Source organism: Theropithecus gelada, chromosome 10, assembly GCF_003255815.1.
Source record: "Theropithecus gelada isolate Dixy chromosome 10, Tgel_1.0, whole genome shotgun sequence".
In the NCBI taxonomy this organism is placed as follows: Eukaryota; Metazoa; Chordata; class Mammalia; order Primates; family Cercopithecidae; genus Theropithecus; species Theropithecus gelada.
The window spans coordinates 1,243,821-1,268,132 of record NC_037678.1 but is presented as its reverse complement, the minus strand read 5'-3'; positions in this window follow the sequence as shown (position 1 = coordinate 1,268,132).

Genomic DNA, 24,312 nt, shown 5'->3' with positions numbered 1-24,312 from the left:
CTCCTGACGTCAGATGATCCACCCGCCTCGGCCTCCCAAAGTGCTAGGATTATAGGCGTGAGCCACCACACCCAGCCTCAGTAGGTTCCTTTTCTTTCAGTTGTCTGAGCACTGTTCCTGGTTTTGCTCCTCAATAAAGGGATCACAAGAAAGTCTACGCGAGTGTGTGGAGAGCTAGCGAGAGCTAGTGGAGAGGAGGGCCAGGGAAACCAGTGGCTTCCACGGTCGTTGTTTTGAGTTTGGCTGAACAGCCTGTGAGTATGGGCTGAGCTCCCTGGGCAGGGCTGGACTCAGTGGAGGCCTGAGCCTTCTCACTGCAGCTCAGTCAGCCCTGCGGGCTGGGGGGCCATGCTCCCACTCCGGCTTCCACTGCACGTGCAGCAGAGGGCAGAGGGCAGGCACTCTGACCTGAGATGTGGAAGCCAGACACACCTTGACCTGTGCGCTTGGTTTCCACAGGAATGGAGGTAGCAGCTGTCCTGGACCCAGACCCAGGCCAGGTGCAGGGAGGCCGAGCCGAGGAACCCAGCCCTGCCCTGGGGCTGTGCCATGGGAGAGGCAGGCAGGCCAGCAGCAAGGGCAGAGCCACAGGTGCATTGGAAGTGCTGGGCAGGGGTGCCCGGGGCCATGTAGAAGTGGACAGGAGTGCCTGGGGCCATGTAGAAGTGGGCAGGGGTGTCCAGGGCCTTGTGGAAGGACTGGGCAGGGGTGCCTGGGGCTGTGTAGTAATGGGCAGGGGTACCCGGGGCCCTGTGGAAGTGGGCAGGGGTGCCCAGGGCCATGTAGTAGTGGGCAGGGGTGCCCAGAGCCATGTGGAAGAACTAGACAGGGGTGCCTGGGGCCGTGTGGAAGGACAGGGCAGGGGTGCCCGGGGCCGTGTGGGAGGACCGGAGAGGGGTGCCCGGGGCCGTGTGGAAGGACTGGGCAGGGGTGCCCGGGGCCGTGTGGAAGAACTGGGCAGGGGTGCCCGGGGCCGTGTGGAAGGACAGGGCAGGGGTGCCCGGGGCCGTGCGGGAGGACCGGACAGGGTGCCCGGGGCCGTGCGGGAGGACCGGGCAGGGGTGCCCGGGGCCGTGTGGGAGGACCGGGCAGGGGTGCCCGGGGCTGTGTGCAGCCTTGCTTCACCCGCAGGAGCACCTAGGATACAGAGGATGGGCAGATACCCTGGCACAGAGGTCTCCAGGCGGCGGGAGCGCACCCCAGCAGGCTGCAGGCCTGGGGTGGGAACTGGCCTGACCTGGAGACTCTGGGCCATGGGAAGCCCCCCATCCACACAGGCAGGGGGAATCTGCCATTCTGAATGGTGAAGCAAAGCACAGGAGAGCCCACTCGAGTTCTGACTTCTAGAGAAGTGGCAGCCTCGCCTGTCTTCCCAGCTTCAGCCAGATATGCACGTGCTTGCAGAGGCTGGCACACTCTGAGAGCCAAAGCCAGAGACGGGAAGTGGGAATCACTCCAAGGTTGGAGGGACACACGGACCCTTCCCCTGGCCTCTGACCCACATCCACGAGGATGGCTAGAGGAGGACAGAGATAATAGAGGGGGACCCGTTCTGAGACGTTGTGGGTAGGAACCTTCCACAAATGCGGGAGGAAAACCCTCTCCTGGGCCATCTAGGGCAACCAGACACATCACACACAGAGGAATTCTACACTTCCCACAGGTCACACGCAGGCCATCTACAGAGCAGCATCCTGGAACCGACTGCAGGTTCTCACCCGCAACAGGACACAGAGGGAATGCAGCCTTCACACCAGAGGAACCACCAGGGCAAGCCCCAAATTCTGCACTGCTGGTAACACAGAGACACATTTGTGCAACAAATCAAGGTTCAGCAAACAAATGGTGAAGCCTCATCATAAATATCAAAAGGCATTGGCGATAAATAAGAACAAAAAATAATATCCGACAAAATAATTGATGACAGTATCGTGGGTGCTGTGGGGATGGGTGAGTGTGGACAGAAGTTAAATCACGCTAATTTCCCTGTCTCATCCAGGAGGAGGATAGATATACTGAATGCTTTTGGATTTATTTTAAAGGAAATGCTTAAAATGTAAGGGTAATAAATATGTCTTGTGTGTTTATACACAAATGTACACACGTAGAATGCACCAAACTGACAGAGGGAAATAGACTGAAAATAATAAGAGTTAGCAATTATATCCTTCTTCTCTGCAGTTTTATATGACACTTAACAGACATTAATTTAGTTACTCTTCACCCAAATGCTATGGTAAGAAGTTTTTATTATATCTGTCAAAATTGAAGTCATATCAACTTAAGAAAAATTTTAAAGTTTATTGTCAAACGATTAGAGAAGGCACAGCTCACAATCCGAGAAACTTCAAACCAAGTGTAAAAAGTGTGGCTTATGGTAGTCACAGCACAGTTAATAAAGCATAAAAAGGAAGTATTCCAACTTTTTCATGATTAACTAGCACACTTTAACTTTTTTTTTTTTTTTTTGAGAAGGAGTCTCACTCTGTTGCCCAGGCTGGAGTGCAGTGGTACCATCTCGGCTCACTGCAACCTCCGCCTCCCTGGTTCAAGTGATTCTCCTGCCTCAGCCTCCTGAGCAGCTGGGATTACAGGCCTGTGCCACCAGACCTGGCTAACTTTTGTATTTTTAGTAGAGACGGGGTTTCACCACGTTGGACGGGCTGGTCTCAAACTCCTCACCTCAGGTGATCCATCCACCTCTACCTCCCAAAGTGCTGGGATTACAGGCATAAGCCACTGCATCTGGCCCACTTTAACTTTTTTTAGCACAAGTAGAGCTGTTTTGTCAAAGGTTTAATGTCACTGAATCACAATGGTAAGAATGTGAAGCTTACGTTTCGTGTTTCATGTATGACTAGAGCTAGAATTTTGAGGAAATCAGGATGATTTGTTTCGGCTGTGAGGTTATGGGTGGCTGGTTATGAGGTATGTCTAAAGTGTGGCCTCCATTCTTATTTTTCTTTAACATCAACATTTCTCAGATAGAGAATCTGAGCCACTCAGAGGTGGAGCAACTTGTCCAAGGACACTCAGCAGATAAGTGACTGAACTAAAATTCAAAACTAGGCCAGAGTCCGTGCCCTTAACCACTATTAAATATGGCCTCTGAAGAAAATTGAATCAATCACAATAATGTCAAGAAAAGAGGGGGAGAAAAGAAACAAAGACAGGGACTGATATGTACAAAGCACAAAACAAGTTGATAGAAATTAGTCCAGCTGTATGAAAAATCCAATAAATATAAGTGTGTTAAATACACTTTTTAAAGCATAGAGACTCTCAAACAAATTAGGTTAAAAATAATTCAAGCTATGTGGTGTTTTTAAAAAGCATGCCATTACATGCTGAGCACAGTGGCTCACGCCTGTAATCCTAGCACTTTGGGAGGCTGAGGTGGGAGGATCACTTGAGGCCAGGAGTTCAATACCAGCCTGACCAACACGGAGAAACCCTGTCTCTACGAAAAATACAAAATTAGCTGGGCATGGTGGCCCATGTCTATAATCCCAGCAACTTGGGAGGCTGAGGCAGGAGAATTGCTGAACCTGGGAGGCAGAGGTTGCAGTGAGCCAAGATCACACCACTGCACTCCAGCCTGGGCAATGAGAATGAAATTCCACCTCAAAAAAAAAAAGGAAAAGAAAAGAAACATGCCATTTAAGGTATTTTTTTTTTTTTTGAGACGGAGTCTCGCTCTGTCGCCCAGGCTGGAGTGCAGTGGCCGGATCTCAGCTCACTGCAAGCTCCGCCTCCCGGGTTTACGCCATTCTCCTGCCTCAGCCTCCCGAGTAGCTGGGACTATAGGCGCCTGCCACCTCGCCTGGCGATTTATATATATATATATATATTTTTAGTAGAGACGGGTTTTCACTGTGTTAGCCAGGATGGTCTCTATCTCCTGACCTCAATGATCCGCCCGTCTCGGCCTCCCAAAGTGCTGGGATTACAGGCTTGAGCCACCGCACCCGGCCCATTTAAGGCATATTTTTGCGAAAATAACATTAAGGCAACGAAAAGAATAGTTCCAATTTTTTTTTTAAAAGGGCCAATGGAAAATTTATCAAGGAGACACAGGAATGTGAACATTAAATAACACAAATAATAACATAATTTCAAAAATATTTTTGAGAATTGAAAGGATTACAGGGAAAATTTGGCAGATTCACAATCATCACAGGAGGGTTTTCTTAGCACAGTTCTGTCAGGAAACACAATCATATATTGCATAACAATAGGAAGACGTTGGGAGAAAAGTGTCATTAGACGATTTTGTCATTGTTCACTTTTAGATGATTTCGTCATTGTTCGCACATCATAGAGTATACTTATGCAAACCTAGATAGCACAGCCTCCTGTACGCCCAGGCTGTGTGGCAGATCCTATTGTGCCTAAGCTACAAACCTGTACAGCATGTACAGGTGCTGCACGGGATACTGTAGGCAACTGTAACACAGTGGTAAGTATCTGTATATCTAAACATAGAAAAGGTACAGGGAAAATACAGTATTATAATCTTCTGGGATCACCATCATATATGTAGTCCCTCTTGCATCAAAAGGCTGTCATGTGGTGCATGACTGTATTACAATGAGTGAGAAGAAGCGGAGCACGGTGGCTCACACCTGTAATCCCAGCACTTTGGGAGGCCAAGGCGGGTGGATTACCTGAGGTCAGGAGTTTAAGATCAGCCTAGCCAACATGGTGAAACCACATCTGTGCTAAAAATACAAAAATTAGCCGGGCATGGTGGTGCGTGCCTGTAATCCCAGTTACTTGGGGGGCTGAGGCAGGAGAATGGCTTAAACCAAGGAGGTGGAGGTTGCAGTGAGCCCAGATCACACCATTGCACTCCAGACTGAGGCAACAACAGAGGGAGACTCTGTCTCAAAAAAAAAAAAAAAAAAAAAAATGAGTGAGAAGATGATATGTAAGCATTTAGAAGACTGAATAACATAATTAATAGGTATTAATAGGTTTAGAATTACCTGTGCAACACTGATTGCCTCTCCTGTAACCCAACAGGGCATGTATATGCCCTGTGAAAGTGCACATCCTACATTTATTATTCACACTGAAGAGACGCAAACATTCCAGTGGATTTCCCATCACAAGTCATTTGGCAGGAACTGGCCAGTGCCTCATAAGGTTCTTCTGACCTTCATTCACACTGTGGCTGAAGTCCTTGCTGCCTCTCAGAACACCCTTGATCCTTTTCCCTGCTCCTCCCCACCTGAAGCTGACCCAACCTTTCAATTCAGCACACATCTGCTTTAGGAGGTGACTGTCAGCTGGCTTCCCAGAAAACATTACTCTCTCCTTTCTCTGAACCTCGGGAGCACCTGTGATGTGAAATACGACAGCCCACTCATCACGTACTCTTTTTATTCATTGCCAGAATATAATATTCCTAGAGACCCCACTTTGTGCCAGTGCCCTTCCAGCCCCTGGGGAGACGGTTGTGAGTAAAACAGTTTCTGCTCCTCATGGAACTTACATGCTACTGGGAAGCACCACTTGACTCGTGCTGGGAAGAACACGAAGCAAGAGAATGGCTCCTGGCAGGGACGAGGAGGGTCCTATTTTAGACAAGGCAGCCAGGGAAGTCCTTGGTGGCCAATCAGACTGGAACAGAGGTGTGAACAAATGAGCAAGAATGAGTGTCCATAGCTAGATTTGTTAGTGCCTCACATTATCTAGGAATACCCTTTGGTTTGCCTTGGTTTTTAAAAATAACTACGTTGAAAACTCTCTCACCAATTGCCACCCAAAGCCTTGGATTACACGTGATTAATTCTCCCAAAACAGCCTGCATCTTCTCCTATAAATATCTAAAGATTCTCTGACTGGGCGTGGCGGCTCACACCTATAATCCCAGCACTTTGGGAGACCAAGGCAGGTGGATTACTTGAGGCCAGGAGTTCAAGACCAGCCTGGTTAACATAGTGAAACCTCATCTCTAGAAAAAAATACAAAAATTGGCTGGGTGTGGTGGCGCACACCTGTAATTCCAGCTACTAGGTAGGTTGAAGCACAAGAATTGCTTGAACCCGGGAGGTAGAGGTTGCTGTGAGCCGAGACTGCACCACTACACTCCAGCCTGGGCAACAGAGTGAGACTCTGTCTCAAAAAAATAGATAGATAGATAGATAGATAGATAGATAGATAGATAGATAGATAGACAGACAGACAGACAGATAGATAGAGAGATAGATAGATAGATAGACAGACAGATAGATAGATAGATAGATAGGTAGATAGAGATGGATTCTCTATACTGAAACACTCATATTGACTGTTTTTAAGTATGTCTTATGGACACCTAGAGTAAGAAAGGAACGTGTCTCATATTTAGATGAATTCCAGGAAATGAAAGAATTGGGGATACTGAGAAAATTGCTTAAGTCTCTTTCCTAGTCAAACCGAGTCAAAGCACTGGGACCCCTACTGTGGCTTCCAGGAGGCGTCTCCTCCCCCAGCATCCCCAGCCTGCCCTCAGCACTCTCTTGACATGGTCTCATGGGAGACAGCATCACTGTCACCCAACTGTCATTCATGAGTTTATATAAATGTATATAACAAAAAGTTAGGCTTAGCACTGAACGAAGGGACTGTACAGTTTTCACTACCAGACATGGCAGATACGTCTGCTCTTAGCCACGTTGAAGAGACTGTGAAGTGCATTTGCAGAAGGAAACAGTAAAAGGCAACAAAGTTGAGGCTGAAATAATGAGCAGACAATTCCACACATACCCAGAGTGACACTGTAATTAGCCAGGGTTCTCCAGAGAAACAGAACCAGTAGGGAATAGATGGGTTAGATAGGCAGAAAGAGAGAAAGAATAGATGAGATAGATAGATGATAGACAGATTAGATAGCATAAATTAGACATATAGATGATACATTAGATAGATACATGATAGAATAGATACATGATAGATAGCTTAGATAGATAGAAAGATAGCTTAGATGATTGATAGATAATTAGATAGCATAGACTAGATAGATGATAGATAGATAGATAGACAGATAACAGATACATAGCAGATGATTAGATAAGATGATTAGATTAGATAAGATGGTAGATAAGATAGATAGATACATACATACACAGATGATAGATTTGATAGATATGGTAGATTAGATAATAGATCAGATAAATAGATTAGATAGGTGATACATATATTAGATATATAGTAGATAGATGAGATAGATAATAGATAGATTAGATAGATAATAGGATAGATTAGATAGATGGATAGATTAGATAGATTAGATAGATGTTATTGATAATAGACACATAGGTAAATAGATTAAATTGATAGATTAAATAGATAGATGATAGATTAGACAGATAGATACATAGATAAATAGATCAGATTGATAGATTAGATAGATGATAGATTAGATGGATGGATAGATAGATAAATGATAGATTAGATAGATTAGGTAAATAATAGGATAGATTAGATAGATTGATAGACAGATTAGATAGGATAGATTAGACAGGACAGATGATAGATTAGGTTGATAGATTAGATAGACAGATGATAGATTAGATAGATAGATAGATAGATAGATAGATAGATAGATAGATAGATAGATAGATAATTATCAGGAATTGGCTCCTTCTCATGGAGCCTGAGAAGTCTCACAATATGTGTTCTGCAAGTTGGAGACCCAGGAAAGCCAGTGCTATAATTTAGTCTGAGTCCAAAGGCCTGAGAACCAGGAGGATCAATGGTGTAAATCCCAGTCCAAGGACTGGAGAAGATGAGATGAGATGTCCCAGCTTAGTGAAGCAGAGGAAAGTGGATGAATTCCTCCTTCATCTGCCTCTGCTTTATTCAGAGCTTCAGTGGCTTGGATGATGCCTGCCCACATTGGGAAGGGCAGCTGTCTCTTCTGAATCCACTGACTCAAATACGGACCTCATCCTGAAACAAACTCACAGACACACCCGGAAACAATGTTTAATCTGGGCATCCCACGACCCACTCACACTGACACATTAACTAGCACAGGCATCGACTGCACTTTCAGGCACATGTTTCAAAGAGTGAACATACACTTCAGAAAGTAATAGCTTGGAGCCTCAGTTTCTCTACTTGCATAGTGGGAGTAATGATGTCTAAGTAATGATGTCTAATTTCCATTAGATGAAGTTTAGATTTATTGAGAATAGATCCAAAACTATGCACAGTTACTGTGCACCGTGTACATGAGCAAGAATGTTTGGGAACATGGTCAGCTCAGTGCCTGAAACAAACAAACCAAAAAAACAGGTGAGTACTCAAGATTAGAGATGTGCAACCCATTTGTCTTGAACCTGAGAGTGACGCCCACAATGAATGTTAAGTAGAACCTTTCCATGATGTTCTTACTGAGTCTGAGGCCCAACAGCTGAAGACCCTGCTTTACAGGTGGCCAGGATCATCCCTGTAAACCTGAATTTTGAAACTCTCAACCCAGAGCCCAGGTCTGAAGGAGAAGGCAGGTGAGTCATTGAAAGAAAAGAGCATGTTCATGGAGTAGAGAGTTGTGTGGCATTTCTCCTTATCTCTACACGTGGGGAGGGAGGAAAGAGGTCATTGGTCCTAGTCTGAATGCTGGAAAGAAGGTGAACCTGCCTCTTGAGACTACTGGCTTGATAGCTTGCAGGACATCCCAGCAGAGCCCAGGGAGAGAGTTCTTGGGAAAGCCTGGTATGACCCCCTGGAGCTGGTGGTGCACACCGGCTGAAGACTCTGGCCTAGAGCCACTGAAAGTTCAAGACTGGTTGCAGAAGCCTACCCCATGACCCTTGAGAAGGAGGAGGGCCTCCCATACAGCAGAGAGGACTCCCCTCCAGAGTCTGTGGGGCAAAGACAAAGGGGCCTCATGCACCATAGTCAGGTTAGAGTCCCAGAAAGACCCTGAACCAAGAGTACAGTGTGTAGCGAGACTCTAAGGTGCAGACCACATGAGCAGAGTTTGAGGGGCACATAAGCTCTGTCAGAGAATGTGTGGCCTGCATTGGACTTGCTTCAGAGAAGGGGCAGGCTTGAAACATGCAGTGGGCAGAGCAGGTGTCTAGAAGCCCACAAAGATGCCCTATAAGAAGGAGCCAACTTTGGGGCATTCAAATCATGGATGAGAATATTTTACCTTCATTCTACATGTTTATTACCATGATCATCACCATCACTATCACCATCACCATAATCATCACTACCATCATCACCATCGCCATCATCACCACCATGATCGTCACCATCATCAGTCTCATTATCAACGCCATCATCATTATCATTATCTCCGTCATTAACACCATCACCATTGTTATCACCATCATTATCACTATCATCACTACCATCACTATCACTATGACCATCACCACTATCATCACCATCATCACTATCACTATCATCACCATCACTATCGCCATAACCATGATAATCACCACCATCACCACCACCATCACCACCATCATCATCGCCATCATCACTCTCATTATCACTACCATCACCATTATTATCCCCATCACCATCGTCACCACCATCACCATTGTTACCATCATCATCATCATCACTATCACTATTACCATCACTATCACCATCATCACTATCATCATCACCATCACCACTATCACCATCACCATCACCATCACCATAACCATCAACTATCACTAGTCTGTGTCACACTTCAGCCCATATGCACCACCAGCTCCACGGGGTCATCCCAGGCTTTCCCAAGAACTCTCTCCCTGGGCTCTGCTGGGATGTCCTGCAAGCTATCAAGCCAGTAGTCTCAAGAGGCAGGTTCACCTTTCCAGCATTCAGACTAGTGAACCACCATCATCATCACAATCACCATAATCACATCACCATCATCACCATTATCACCATCACCATCATAATCATCACCATCATTATCACTATCCTCACCATTATCATCATCACCTTCATTATTATCATCACCATTATCATCGCTACCATCAAGATCACCATTATCATTATCCCCATCATCATCATCACCACCATCACCATTGTTATCATCACTACCACTATAATTATCACTATCACCATCATCATCATCACCTTCACCATCACTATCATCACTGTCATGATCATCACCATCATCTACCATCACTACCATCAACTAATGAATTATCTTTTACTGTCTGTGGACGATTACCCTAGGACAAGATTTCTCTATCTTGACACTATTGACATCTGAGGTCTGGATAATTCTTTGTTGTGGGAAGTTGCCCTGTGCACTATAGGACATTTAGTAACATTCCTGACCTCCGCCCACTAGATGCCAGTAGCAACTGCCACCTCTAGTTGTGACAACCTGTAATATTTCCAGACATTTCCATATATCCCCTGGTGTCACAGTAGCCCCTGTTTGAGACTCACTGCTCAAGGACCATTTGCTCTTACTCTGAAAGCAGGATCCTATGTTCATAGACTCACATTCCAATGCCAAAATGAGCATGCCTGTGTCTGCCTGTGGTAGGGCATATGGGGAAAGGCAGGATTGAATTTAGATTCTTACGCAGCCTACCAGGGACATCATATGGCAGAGAACATCACATTGATTATTTTTTCATGTACACTGAAATTGGAAAATGTAAATCCGGTGACACCTTGTGAAAACCCAGGTAGAGTCACCAGTGTGAACCTGCTGGAAGGATCGAGAGTCATGATGACTTGTCTCTGTTGTCAGGACTTTAAGTTACAGATTGAAAGATTCATTTTACCCAAATGCCAAACACCAATTTTGAAAACACACTCAAACATTTCCCTTCCCCTCAGTTGTGTTCAGACACTCTCTGTTCTTTGATGTCACTGTTGAATTCCAAAATTGCCCAATTTTACTTGGGACTCATCTTCCCTGATGTGATGGTTGGAAGCTGGGAGTTAATCAGCTTCACCTCCCCCAGCAGTGAGGAGATTCGGAGAGTGGTGGTATTGGAAGGAACGTGACTCACTAAAAAGACATCACGGAAATGGTGCAAAGGGCAATTGAAAAGCTGCAAACAGCAGAAACCGCCGAGATGCCTGCAAGAGCTTCAGATCCTTAATCTTCATTTTCCACTTCTTTGATCTGCACTTTGATTAGCTTCTCATTTCTCCATCTGTTTGAATTTGTTGTTATTAATTTACAATAGATTTCCTTGTGCCCTTATTCCAACTGTTTCTCTCGAGTCAGTGGAGTTCTGACAATCAGAGGACCTCTGAGGGGCAGGTGAGCGTGGAAGAGCGTGTCCACATCAGCACAGATGTCCAAGAGCACTGTTCGGTGGGGACAGAACAAAGGCACAGCTCCCTCCTCACACCAGGTATATCCCATGCTGTGTGACATCTTCTGGCCTCACTCTCATAACCGTTGAGATGCCTCAAATAGAGCTGCCTTCTCGGAAACGCTGCCAGCTTCCCATCTGGGAGACTAGGTTGACGATAGACTCTTGATGTCTAACAGAGACCTATTTTTGTTGAATACTTGATGCGGCCCCCAGGGGTAGGCAAAGGAGTGACTGTGGGGGTAACAGGGGAAACTGAGGCACAGGAAGACGCCCAGAGTGGAGCATATCCTTTTAATTTACACCACACCTTCCAAACTCTTTCTCCTTTAGCTCCAGGAAAATCTCACACTCTTGGGGGTCTCCACCTCGCAAGGCACCACTGGACTCTGTCCTCGGTGCTGAAATCTGCCACCTAAGGCCACATCTCTGGACTCTCATTCCCCCCCTCACAGTGACATCTTGGGGACCTGCACCCCCTATCACTCTTTCCACCTCTATGTGTGAACTCACCTGGGCCAATTTCAAAATTCAAGAAGACGGCCTCATGGCCTTATGTGCACAGATCTTACAAGTGCTTATTAGGATAAAATTGTGCCTAACTCCTGGAGGACCAACTTTACCGCACACCCCAGTTCACCTAAGTTTCGATTAGGCCCAGATGTATTTTTCACCTACACAACTTCTAAGAAAAAAAATGCAAGAAGTGCTCAGCTCTGGCTGAGCTACACCAATTTAAACAATTTAATTTTTTTTTTTTTTACATTGTCAAGTAGAACACGTCAAGTAACTCCTTGGTTAAATTATCATGTAAGGCCAGTCCTGCTAATTTTCTCGAAATCAAGTTATAATCAGCCTCAATGTGGTTTGGCTGGGTCTGTCTCTTGAGGTTGAAAGCCATTTGCACATTATAAATAACAGCTTTCACTTCTCATCAAGATTTTTAAAGTCTTGAAATCAGGTTGCAACCCCAGCAAAATGTTAAATGCAGACAACACTCAGAGGCCTGGAGTAACTTACTCAGAGTCTCTCAACTGATAAAGGCCCCACGCGCTGGTTCTCTAGCGGAGGTCGGTTTGGCCTCAGAGCCCTCTGGCCACTCCTCTAAACCTGACCTCTCTGTGTCCCTCCAACTCCATGGCCCACCTCCCACACTCACTCCTTTCTTTATGCCTCAGAAGCACGGCCAACTGGAGCAAGCGACTTTCAAAGGACCAGCGTGATGCAGGAACATTCAGACATGGCTTAACAAAACTCACATTATTATAGTTTCAAGCATTTTTATTGGTTTTACAACAGTCACAACAAAACCTGAAGCAACTCTGCCTAACAGGAGCTGAGGCATGGGCTAGAGCTCTCCATGCCGCCCTATGCTCAATTCTCTCGTCCCTTTGGGCTCGAGGAGCCATCATGCCTCCCACCGCCTTGCAGCTGGTGGGACCATGTGTCTAGCTCTGTGATGGTCCTGAGCAGCTGCGGGACAAGCCATTCGGGGCCAGAGCCCTCGCTCGCTGGTGTGATTCCCCCAGTGCTCTGCTGCCTGGCCACCGCAATCCTAGATTTACATGGAGGGTGCTTAGGGTCAGAGCAGCCTGAGGAATTCTGAGCCAAGTCAGGGATGATCACCTGAGAGACAGAGGGACTGGCCTGGATTTGCCTGAGTGAGAAATAAGCTTTTGACACGTCAACCCACAGAGATCTGATGTTTCTGGTTACCGCAACAAGCCAAGACCGTCCCCACTGATCTTACCCTTACTGTGTCACAGACGCCTGCTCCAGCTGCCTCATCCCCTCCTGTGTGCACAGCAGACCTGGAAACCAGTGTCTCCCAGCATAGCGATAGCGAAACCAAGTCTTGGAGAAGTATGATGACCATTCTAAGGTTACACAGCAGAGCTCAGACCCCTACCTGGGCTCGTCTGAATCTATAGCTTTCAGGCGCTCTGCTACCCACCAGCTTTATGGATGCCCAGCCTTTCACAGCACAGGCCTACTCACTCTGCCCTGAATACTGTTCCTGTAAGTGGAGTTTAACTGAACCCTGAGTGGTCCATTCCTCATCCCACCTTCCCCCGCTTCGGGTCAGCCCCAACACTATCCTCGTTCACCCCGGTTGATCCTAGGCCATCAATATCTCATGTGTTAAGACCCTACTAGTTTTTCAGAAACCTTATAGTTCCACACCTGACTAAAAGTTCAATCGCCAATCACTTGAGGTCAGGAGTTCAAGAACAGCCTGGCCAATATGATGAAATGCTGTATCTACTAAAAATACAAAAAAAAAAAAAAAAAACAAACCAATAGCCGGGTGTGGTGGCACGTGCCTGCAATCCCAGCTACTCAGGAGGCTAAGGCAGGAGAATCACTTGAACCCAGAAGGCAGGGGTTGCAGTGAGATGAGATTGGGCCATTGCACTCCAGCTTGGACAACAAGAGTGAAACTCTGTCTCAAGAAGAAGAAGAAGGAGGAGGAGGAGGAGGGAGAGGAGGAGGGGGAAGAGGAGGAGGAGGAGAAAAAGAAGAAGAAGAAGAACAACAACAACAACAACAACTCTGAGCCATCCCAGCATCAAATCTAAGTGATTTCCAGGAGAAAATTGGTTGATCTGGGGTAGTGATATTGATCACATAATCTTGAGTCCACCCAACACAGGTTCTAATCTCAGATGCCTCCTTTAACCATGTGATCTTGAGCATGATAATGAACCCCTGCACCTGTCAGTTTCCTCCCCGTAAAATGGGAATAATAATGATCCCATCCATAGACATTAAATGAAGAAACCCATGTAAAAAGCATGCCAAGTACCTGCCACATAGTGAAACTTCAAATAATAAGAGGGCATTGCAACCCCTTTGCTGTCATAGGCCTAAGCTGTGGCTAACCCTGCTGGATTAGCCCTGCTGGATTAGCCCTGCTGGATGAGGGGATGGGGGCAGCAGCCCTGCCTCATCAGTGATGGTGATGATGGTCATGATGATGACAATGGACAAGACATTGAACCAGGACATATTAGACTCCCTGCCATGCCGACAACCCACAGTATTTCTCTTCTTGCTCCTGTGGCTTCTGTCTTTATGGCATTTCATGTTATTTCTCAAAATCACCAACAAGAAGAGCCCAGAAGGAGGGAGTGAGTCAACAAACAAGTGTGGGTGGGAGGTGGCTTTGCAGGTCACAGCCAGCACCGCAGATGGGTCCACGGTGACCTCTTTGGCAACCGGCCATGTGGGGCCAGATGGGCAGCACAGGGAGGTGTGTTGTGCCGTTTCACTCTCCATTCCTTACACAAGGAGTCCCATGATGTTCGCTTTTGTCTGATTCGAAATGGAAACAGCCTGACTTTGTGGCCAATGAGAACTGGCTTGAAATGTGGGCTCCATCCCACGCAGGTTTGATGGGTTTTGTTCTTTTCTATACTCATCTAATTACTCCACAGACGCTTACTGAGTGTGTGCCACATGCCAGCCCTGTTCCCACCCATGTGCACGACAGAAACGGGCCAGCCCTCGTGAGCTTCCAGCCTGGGGAGCACCCATACAGTAATCCATCATCAATAACAGTGAAATGCACACAGCGTGCAGTAAGAAGGTATAATCGTGGTGTGAACCCTGTCCGCTCATAATGAAAAATCTGACATTGGTTGGACAGGCAGAAGCTGAAGAAGACATGGGGAGATGGAAGACGGTGGAGACGTCACAGCTGCAGAGAACAACAGGACCCACGGCCCCACTGAACAGAAGAGGGGAGCTGGGGATGACAAAGAACAATTAATTCCGGGGAATAGGGTCACATTTCATTTTTTGTTTGTTTTTGTTTTTTGAAATGGGGTCTCACGCTGTCTCCAAGGCTGGAGTGCAGTGGCGCAATCTCGGCTCATTGCAGCCTCTGCCTCCGGGGTTCAAGCGATTCTCCTGCCTCGACCTCCCTAGTAGCTGGGATTACAGGCAAGCATCACCACCCCAGGCTTAAAAAAAAAAAAGAATTATCTAGAGGTCTCTGCACAAATTATACCTCCAGTATTGGAAATGACGTGAAGATGAAATAAACAGAAGACCAAACTGGCTCCATGTGTGAAGAGGCGGGAGTCCTACACCGCAGAACAGCTTGGCAGGAGAGACTCCTCACATTTGTCGCCAGCCTTTTCGCCTCTGTGATCTTCAAGACACTTGCCGCATGTGTGTCTAGACTGTGGCTGTGGTCTGCACATCGTGTAAATGTCTGCTGTCCCTTCGAAAGCCCAGTTACTGTTCAGTCGTTGCAATTAAGCAATTTTCTGCTTTTGAGGCACCGATAATAATTAGCTTCTGAACTTTATCTTCCACTGTTAAGTAACATTGTCCACTTAGATGACCACAGCCTTTCTGCAAGGGAGAAATTCTGCAGGTCTCTTCTGTTATATTGTAAGGAATATAGTAAGAAAAATTAATATCCAGCTTCTCCAATATCAAATCTGTATTATTCAGGGGTCTCTAGAAAGACAGACCAGTAAGATATGAATACCTATATATGAGAGAGAATTTATTAGGGGAATTGGCTCCCACAATTATGGTGGTTGGTAAGTCCCACAACAGGCCGTCTGCAAGCTGGAGACCCTGAAAAGCCGGCAGTGTGGCCCAGCCCAAGTCAAAAGGCCTCAGAACCAGGGGAGCGGCTGGTAACTCTCAGTTTGAGGCCAAAAGCTTCAGGACCTGGGGCCTATGGTGTAAGTCCTGGAGTCCAAAGCCAGCACGCCTGGAGCTCCGATGTCCGGGTCAGGAGAAGAAAAATGTGTCCCAGCTCTCAGAGAGAGACCAGTTCACCTTCCACATCACCTTCCACACGTGTTCTCTGTAGGCCCTGGCCAATGGGATGGTGCTCACCGACGTGGAGTGCAAATCTTCCGTGTGCCGTCCGCCCAGATCCACACACCCGTCTCCCCCGGAAACGCCCTCACGGACACACCCACCACACTTTTAGGTACTCCTTAGTCCAGTGAGGCTGACAGCTAAAATGAAGCCTGTAAGGTCACTCCTTGTCCACTCAGCAGCCATATGCGTCTCTTTAAACCATATTGATTTTCAAATAATGACGGTAGCAAGGTAGTAGTTCTCCCTGATTAACACGATGCAACGACCCTACACACAACCAAAAACGCACCAATCCCTTCCCCGGAAAATGGTTTTCAGGATTTCGGCCATTCGGGATTTTAACGTTTGGGGATTGTGACTTTGGGGATTTTAGACGTTAGGGGTTTTTAGACTCTGGGGATTTGGGTCTTTCGGGATTTCAGCATTCAGAATTACGGCATTTGGGACTGTGTCTTTGGGACTATGATTTGCACCTGTGTGTGTGTGTGTGAGAGAGAGAGAGGGGGGGAAACAATTAGCTGAAGGGAAATAAGAAGATTTCTGTTTACTGTTTGGTTTCCATTTCTCTTTGGTTTGTTTCCATTAAGTTGAAGACACTCGTGTACAAAAGCCCACAGGAATGATCTAGTTGAAGACTTGTCTCTTGGACAAATTAGTTGCCTTCACTTAGTTTCAAATTCCATGTGGGTAAAATTTAAATAATCATTCTTAACTCAAGGAGCTTTACTAGAAATTAAACATGTGTATGTCACTCACCGATCTTAGGAGCAGGCATTCAGTGAATGGCGCAACTATTATTCAGATCATTCTTACTATGTCTCACCTACCAGACTAAAAACAATACAAGCGCAGGGATGTGGCTCATAGATATTTTATTAATTTTAACTTTTTTTTTTTTTTTTTTTTGAGACGGAGTGTCACTCTGTTGCCCAGGCTCGAGTGCAGTGGTGCGATCTCGGCTCCCTGCAAGCTCCGCCCCCCGGGTTCCCGCCATTCTCCTGCCTCAGCCTCCCGAGGAGCTGGGACTACAGGCGCCTGCCACCTTGCCCGGCTAGTTTTTTGTATTTAATTTCATATAGTAAAATGGACTGTTATGGTGTACACTTCAAAGAGTTTTAGCATGTACAGATTCACCCAACCACCACCACAACCAGAACATAGGACAAGTCCATTGCCCGCAAAATTATCATGTCATGTCTCCTTATAGTCACACCTCTTTTATCCCTAACCCTGACAACTACTGATCAGCTCTCCATCCCTGTAGTTTTGTCTTAGTTAGAACATCACATGAATGGAATCACACATAATATGTAACCATTTAATACTGGCTTCTTTCACACGACGGAATGTCTCCAAGATTCGCCCAGGTGGTGTGTATATCAATCATTCATTCCTTTTCATTGCTAAGTAGTATTCCATTCCACAGCCCAAGTTTGTTTAACCATGCACCTGTTCAAGGGTATTTAGTTTGTTTGCTCCCATATATCCTCTTTGGTGAACTGCTTTAGGTTTTGAACAATGATGAATCAATATAAAAACATTGATATAGAGATCTTTATGTGGACAAAAAATTCTCAGTCTGCTTGGGTAAATACCTAGGACTGGAATCAATAGGTTACATGGCAAGTGAATGGTAAGCTTTAGAAGGGGCTGCGAAACTATTTTCTAGAGTGGCATCACCATCTCGCATGCCTACCAGCAATGTCTGAAAGTTCTATTTTCTCTACATCCTTGTCAGCACTTAGTACTGTCAGTATTCTCTATTTTGGCCATTCTAATAACTGTGCACTGCTTCCTCAAGATGTTTTAATTCACATTTCCCAAATCAAATACTAATGATGTCCAAGAACATACTTTGTTTAACTTCTTCCCAACTTGTTAAGGTTTGTTTTCTGACTCAGGGCATGTTCCATGTGCACTAGAAAATAATGAGTATTCTACTGATATTGGAGGATTACAAAAATCATACAATAAAAAGTTACTAGACAAGAAGAGAGGCAAGAAACTATGATGGGTGATCAGAAGAAAAAAACATATATGATAGAAGACGACCCACATGAGATTCTCATATTGGAGTTAACAGACAAGACTTTAAAATAATTGTCATTATTTAAGAACATATTTAAGAACATAGAGAAAATGGATGAAAAAGATGGAGAACCTTAAGACAGAATTGGAATCTATAACAACACATCAGAGGGTTATTCTAAATTGAAAAATACAATAGAAGAAATCTTAAAAAGCAGTATCTAAAACTAGAAAGTAAAATAAATGAACCCAATGGTATCTAGTTGGTGACATAAATACAGAAAGAGTGACTACTGCAAACAACATTAAAACACAGAAATTCAGCTGCACACCCCTGGTGAGATCTGCCCTCATGACAAAAGTCACTGCAGAAACAAAAGCCTGAAGCCATTTTCCATCATCACAGTGCTTCTCGGTGCTGAGACCGATATTCTAAGGTTCCTATGCTTGTGCTGTGGGGAAAATTCTGTCAGTGTCAGTGAAAAATGGGATTTGGGGCCTCAGTGAAAGGAGATACAAACGTCCTATTTGTGAATTTTAATTTAATTATTTAATTTGGTGAATTTAAATTAAATTAAATTAAAGACAATGTAGCCCTGAATTCGAAAAATAATTGTCACAAGAGGTCATGAGGAATTTTTATCTTTAAAAAATGCCTATTCATTGACTGGGTGCAGTGGTTCATTCCAGCACTTTGGGAGGCCAAGGTGGACAGATCACTTGAGGTCAGGAGTTCGAGGCCAGCCTGGCCAACATCACAAAACTCCATCTATACTAACAACACAAAAACTAGCCAGGTGTCATGGCGCACACCTGTAATCCCAGCTACTTGGGAGGCTGAGGTAGGAGAATCACTTGAACCCGGGAGGCAGAGGTTGCAGTGAGCCAAGATCATGCCACTGCACTTCAACCTGGGTGACGAAATAGGAATCCATCTCAAAAAAGAAAGCCTATTCACCAGCTTTGTCTTTTGAAAAGGTCTTGAATTACTGACCAAGTCAACAGCAAAGAGTATAAATCATAGTACTTAAATATCATTCCCATTAGCACAGACCATCATTCCTTGAAAAAATCGCTGTTTCCAAGGTGGAGGCAGAATAAATACAAGATGAGCCTAAGCATTTGGACCTCCAGCTTCCATAACTGTGGGAAATAAGCTTCTGCTGCATATAAGCCCCCAGCCTATGACATTTTGTTACAGCGGCATTAAACGAACCAATACAGGGACCATCCCCTTTGTAACTACATATTTTGTGCTGAAACTAAACTGTGATTTTCCTGACTGTAAAAAGAGTACAGAGTAAAGACTTCATGCAATTCCTAAACTTAAAAAAAAAAAAAAAAAAATCCAGGCCACTTTAGCATTCCCTAGCAGCTTTGCAATCAATCCCATCTTTCACTCAGCGTACCAGTGATTCAGCAAGGGGTTGAAGTCATCTCTTGCCTTCTAATCTCTAAATCCACACCAGATCAAATGGGCACAATAAACACCAGCACTTTTGAGCCAGAGACTCACAGTAATTGCATTACAAGCCTGGCCAGCCCAAATGTTTGGGGATCTGGGATAAATAAAAAAGAAATAGCTTGCAAAGTGATCTCCAGTGTTCCATTCTTGGACGGTGCTGAACCCTGCTATTCTATTTGCATGATTTAGCGAAAGGAAGTTTGCATTGATATGTAAATAGTAATGCAAGTAGTTTACACTGGAACACAAAAGCAGGGAGCACTGCCTATTATATTTTATAGCCATTTGGCTACGGCCTTTGTTGCTGCTAGAAAACACAACAGCAATTATGCTGGACCTACAATTTAAATAGCTCTGTTCACACAAGTGTTTCAGGAATAACATTTAACAATGGAATTGCTTCGCCATTTGCATATGGTGTTCTTGTTTGAAGGTGTATTCTGAATTTATCGGGCATTTTTATTAGCCCTCAGTGTTGAGTTGGTATGCGCATCTTGTAGAGAGAAAAAGTTCTTCAGCAGAGAAGACTCTGAGTGCATGAAGATAAATGGTACCCACTGTTTCAGAAGGTGGCTTAGAAGGACGGCTCTGAGTGCACATGTTTCATTATTATGGGATAGAGAGGACATCCATTGCATACTCAGACCTCTGCAAGAGTGTCCAGATGACCCGAGTACTTCTGAGACTCAACTCCTTGAAGAGCGCCACTGATCTGAGCTGCAAGTAAGGATCTGTGGAGGACAGGCTTGTGGGTATTAAACACTTGTATTCATGACCCAGAGTCCTGTGCCAGCTGCATGAAGGAGGTGAAACCACCTTTGCAGAAATTTTATCAATGTGAAAATTATGACAGTGAAAGAGATCTGATGTCACCCACCCCACTCTTGCCTTTAGCTCTCAAGCTGCCTTAATCAGTCCCTGGCTTAGACCTAGCTAACTTTGGAAGACCTTTAGATTACAGTTTAGATGATAATAGGCCGTCCCCAAAGTTCAACAGCTTTTGCCTTTGTAAAGCTAATGAGAGAGCCTCGGGCTAGGTGAAGGAGAGGCACCTGAGTCCTGCTAAGGCACAGACTTAAAGGATTGCCAGCCATTATTCTAGAGGATATCCGATTTCACTAGTTACTCCTGCAGATAACATCACTAGAGTAGAACCTAAGACGGGTCTTTTGAGATGTCTTTTCAGGTTTTTTTGCATGTCTGACCCACATGGTTCCACCTGGAACTGCCAACCACTTCTGTGGCCCCAACCACAGGCAACTCAGCTCTAGCGGACAGCTCCCACCCACTGTGATTTCATCTCCACCCCAGCCAAGGAGTAGCAAGCACCCATTTTCCAGCTACCTCAGCTCCACTCCTATGATTTAAGCCCAGCCAATCAGCAGCAAGCACCCTTTTCCCCAGCTACCCCTACTCCCACCCCCTATGATTTCATCTCCATCCCAGCCAATCAGCAGCAAGCACCCATTTCCCAGCTACCCCCACTCCTTCCCCCAAACTACCTTTGAGAAACCCCTAATCCAGGAGCCTCATTGAGATCAATCTGAGTAATAACTCGTCTCCCACATGGTATGACTGGCCTCGCCTCAATTAAACTCTTTCCTTACAGCAACGCCGTGGTCTTTATTTGTGCAGTGGGCAGAAAGAACCCCCGGTTCTTCCACAGCAGGCGGAGATGCCATCGCAGTGTGTTCAGGAAGCCTGCCCTTTCTTGTGCCCCCCAAAAGAGCAGGGGCAGCATTACTGACAGCTTGATGGAAATGCAGAATCTCAGGCCCCTCCCCTGACAGATCTGCTGAGTCAGAATACGCATTTTAACAAGATCCTCAGATGGTTGGTGACCACACTAAAGTTTGAGAAGCACTGCTGTCATGTAGATAATTGCAATATTACCAGGAGTGAGAAATACATTTACATGGAAACCAGTTACCCATATGTTAGATGCAGGAAGTTCCTCTTCAAAGGCATAACTTGTTCAACTTCCTTGTTGTTTGTTCCTGAGAACAACTTCCTTGTACTTCCTCGCCCCTAGTTACCTCCTTAGTTACCTGCTTTGTAAACAACTCTTCCCGCCAGTCCCGACCTGTAACTCACATCCCCCTTTCCCTTCCTTATTTGGGAAAAAAATTCACAATAGCCAACTGGGTCAGCTTAGATTGTGCAGTCCAACCCCAGCCCATGGGGGAATGACACAGAGGTAGGGACTGCATTAGAGATAAAACCCCTTCCCTCTTTTCTTTGGTGTGCTCTTGCAGCAGCCAAGAGCACGAGCAACACCCTTCTTCAGAAGTAAATTTGCCTTGCTGAAAAGACTTTTGCTTGAGTGCTTGTTTTCCTTGCAACTCTGAGCTCTTATTTCTAACACACATATGCATATATGGTGTATTAGTCCATTCTCAGAGTGCTATAAAGAACTACCTGAGACTGGGTATTTTATAAGGAAAAGAGGTTTAATTGATTCACAGTTCTGCATGGATGAGGAGGCCTCAGGAAACGTACAGTCGTGGTAGAAGGGGAAGGGCAAGCAAGGCACATCTTACATGGAGGCAGGAGGAGAGAGAGAATGCAGGGAGAAGTGCCACACAGTTTTAAACCATCAGATCTCCTGAGAACTCACTCTCAGGAGAACAGCAAGAGGAAATTCCACCCCCCCCCCCCCCCCCCCCCCCCCCCCCCCCCCCGATTCAATCACCTCCCACCAGGCCCCTCCTCCAACACATGGAGATTACAATTCAGGAGAGATTTGGGTGGAGACACAGAGCCAAACCATATCATATGGGTACGCCAAACTCAAGTTTAACGACAGATGACTTACTCTTATTATGGCTGATGAACTATGATATTTTCTGTCCCGCTCCATTTCATTCTGTTCTGTTTTAAAGTATCGGTAACAACTCTCTCAATCAATTTCATAACCAATTAATGGATGGTGACTCACAGTTGTAGAAACTCTGCTCCAGGATTTCAGTTTGGCAATGTGAGTATCTGGACTGCCTCCTGAAGACAAAAAAAAGAAATCAGATAAAAATTGTTTTAATTAAGTGCATCCATTAACTAACAAATAAAGCAAGTAATGCCTGAGCCAAAAACTAAAGGGCAACAAAAAAAAAAGAGATGGGCAGAGCATGAAACCCAGTTTTTACCTTGAGGTCATTTGTGGTGAACTTAAACATTAATTGTCAGGGCCTTCTAGAAGAAAGAAGGCAAAACCAGAATCTTCCCAAGATGGGGACATCACATGAGACCCTCCCTCCCTAACAGGACCTTATAGGTGAAATACCAATGCCCAGTCCCCACAAGACAGTGCAGGAAGAGGTCTGCCTCTAAATGTGTAGGAAGGGAAAATTTGCCTCTAAGTATTCTTAACAAAAAGTCAGTTCTGGTGTGGATTAACAGCCCAAACTCGCTAACTGCATGGTCCAAACAACATGTCAACTAAGCTTTCATGTTAAAGAGACTCTGGACTGTATTTCCCTCCAAATCCCCAAAGACAAGTCAACCTAAAATTATCAAACTGCTCAGGATCCAGGTTTCTTCAAGCACAAAGTGTGAGGACAGCCATCCAGGGACATGGGACACCAAAGAATGGTGGGCAATGCTCCCCATGTGGGTAATGCTCCCTGTGTGGGGAAAGGTAAGGACCAGTTATATAGGCAAAAGCAGAGGTGCTGAACAGAGTTACAACATTTTCCAAAATACAAACAGGAGAGATTTGATTGGCTACTATTTTATTTTATTTTATTTTATTTTATTTTATTTTATTTTATTTTTGAGGCAGAGTTTTGCTCTTGCCCCCAGGCTGGAGTGCAATGGCATGATCTTGGCTCACTGCAACCTCCACTTCCTGGGTTCAAGCAATTCTACTGCCTCAGCCTCCTGAGTAGCTGGAATTACAGGCGTCCACCACCACACCCAGCTAATATTTGTATTTTTAGTAGAGACGGGGTTTTACCATATTGGCCAGGCTGGTCTCCAACTCCCGACCTCAAGTGATGTGCTCAACTTGGCCTCTCAAAGTGCTGGGATTACAGGCGTGAACCACCGCGCCCGGCCTGATTCGCTGCTCTTGATTGCACTCTTGGAGAGTTGCCTAACATTTTCGTGTAGAGAGGTAACAGCCACAAAGGTCTACTCTCTAGTCTGAATGAGGAACAGGTAGTTGGGGTCACGTACAACATCTCAACACACAGGTCAGGAAGCAACGATCACACCTCAGAGAAGAAAAACAGCCAAGTTATATGATTCCACTTCTAGAGCTTAACGTTTCCCCTTGGCACGATGAAATTTTATTTTCTTTTTACAGAGACAAACGCAACTTCTCTCTGGAGTAAACCACTTCCATCCCAGGGCTATGGAACATCTCATAGGAAAAGTTTCAACACAGGAAGCACTTCCTGGTGAACCGAATCACAAAGTAGACAAGGAAAAAGGGACAGTGAGCAAAAGCGGGCAGAAAAAATGATGAAGAGAATTAAAAACAATAAAAGACCCAGACTAGTAACATGTTCCAAGAGATAAAGACAGATTGTGAAGGTGAGCAGCAAGCAAGCAGAGTTTGAAAGAAGCAAATGTAACCTCTGAAAGTGAAAAACATCACTGTCGGAATTAATAATTCACAGGACAGATTTAATGCCTGATTAGGCAAAGCTGAAAAGGGAGGAGGATGAGGAAAGGAGGGAGAAT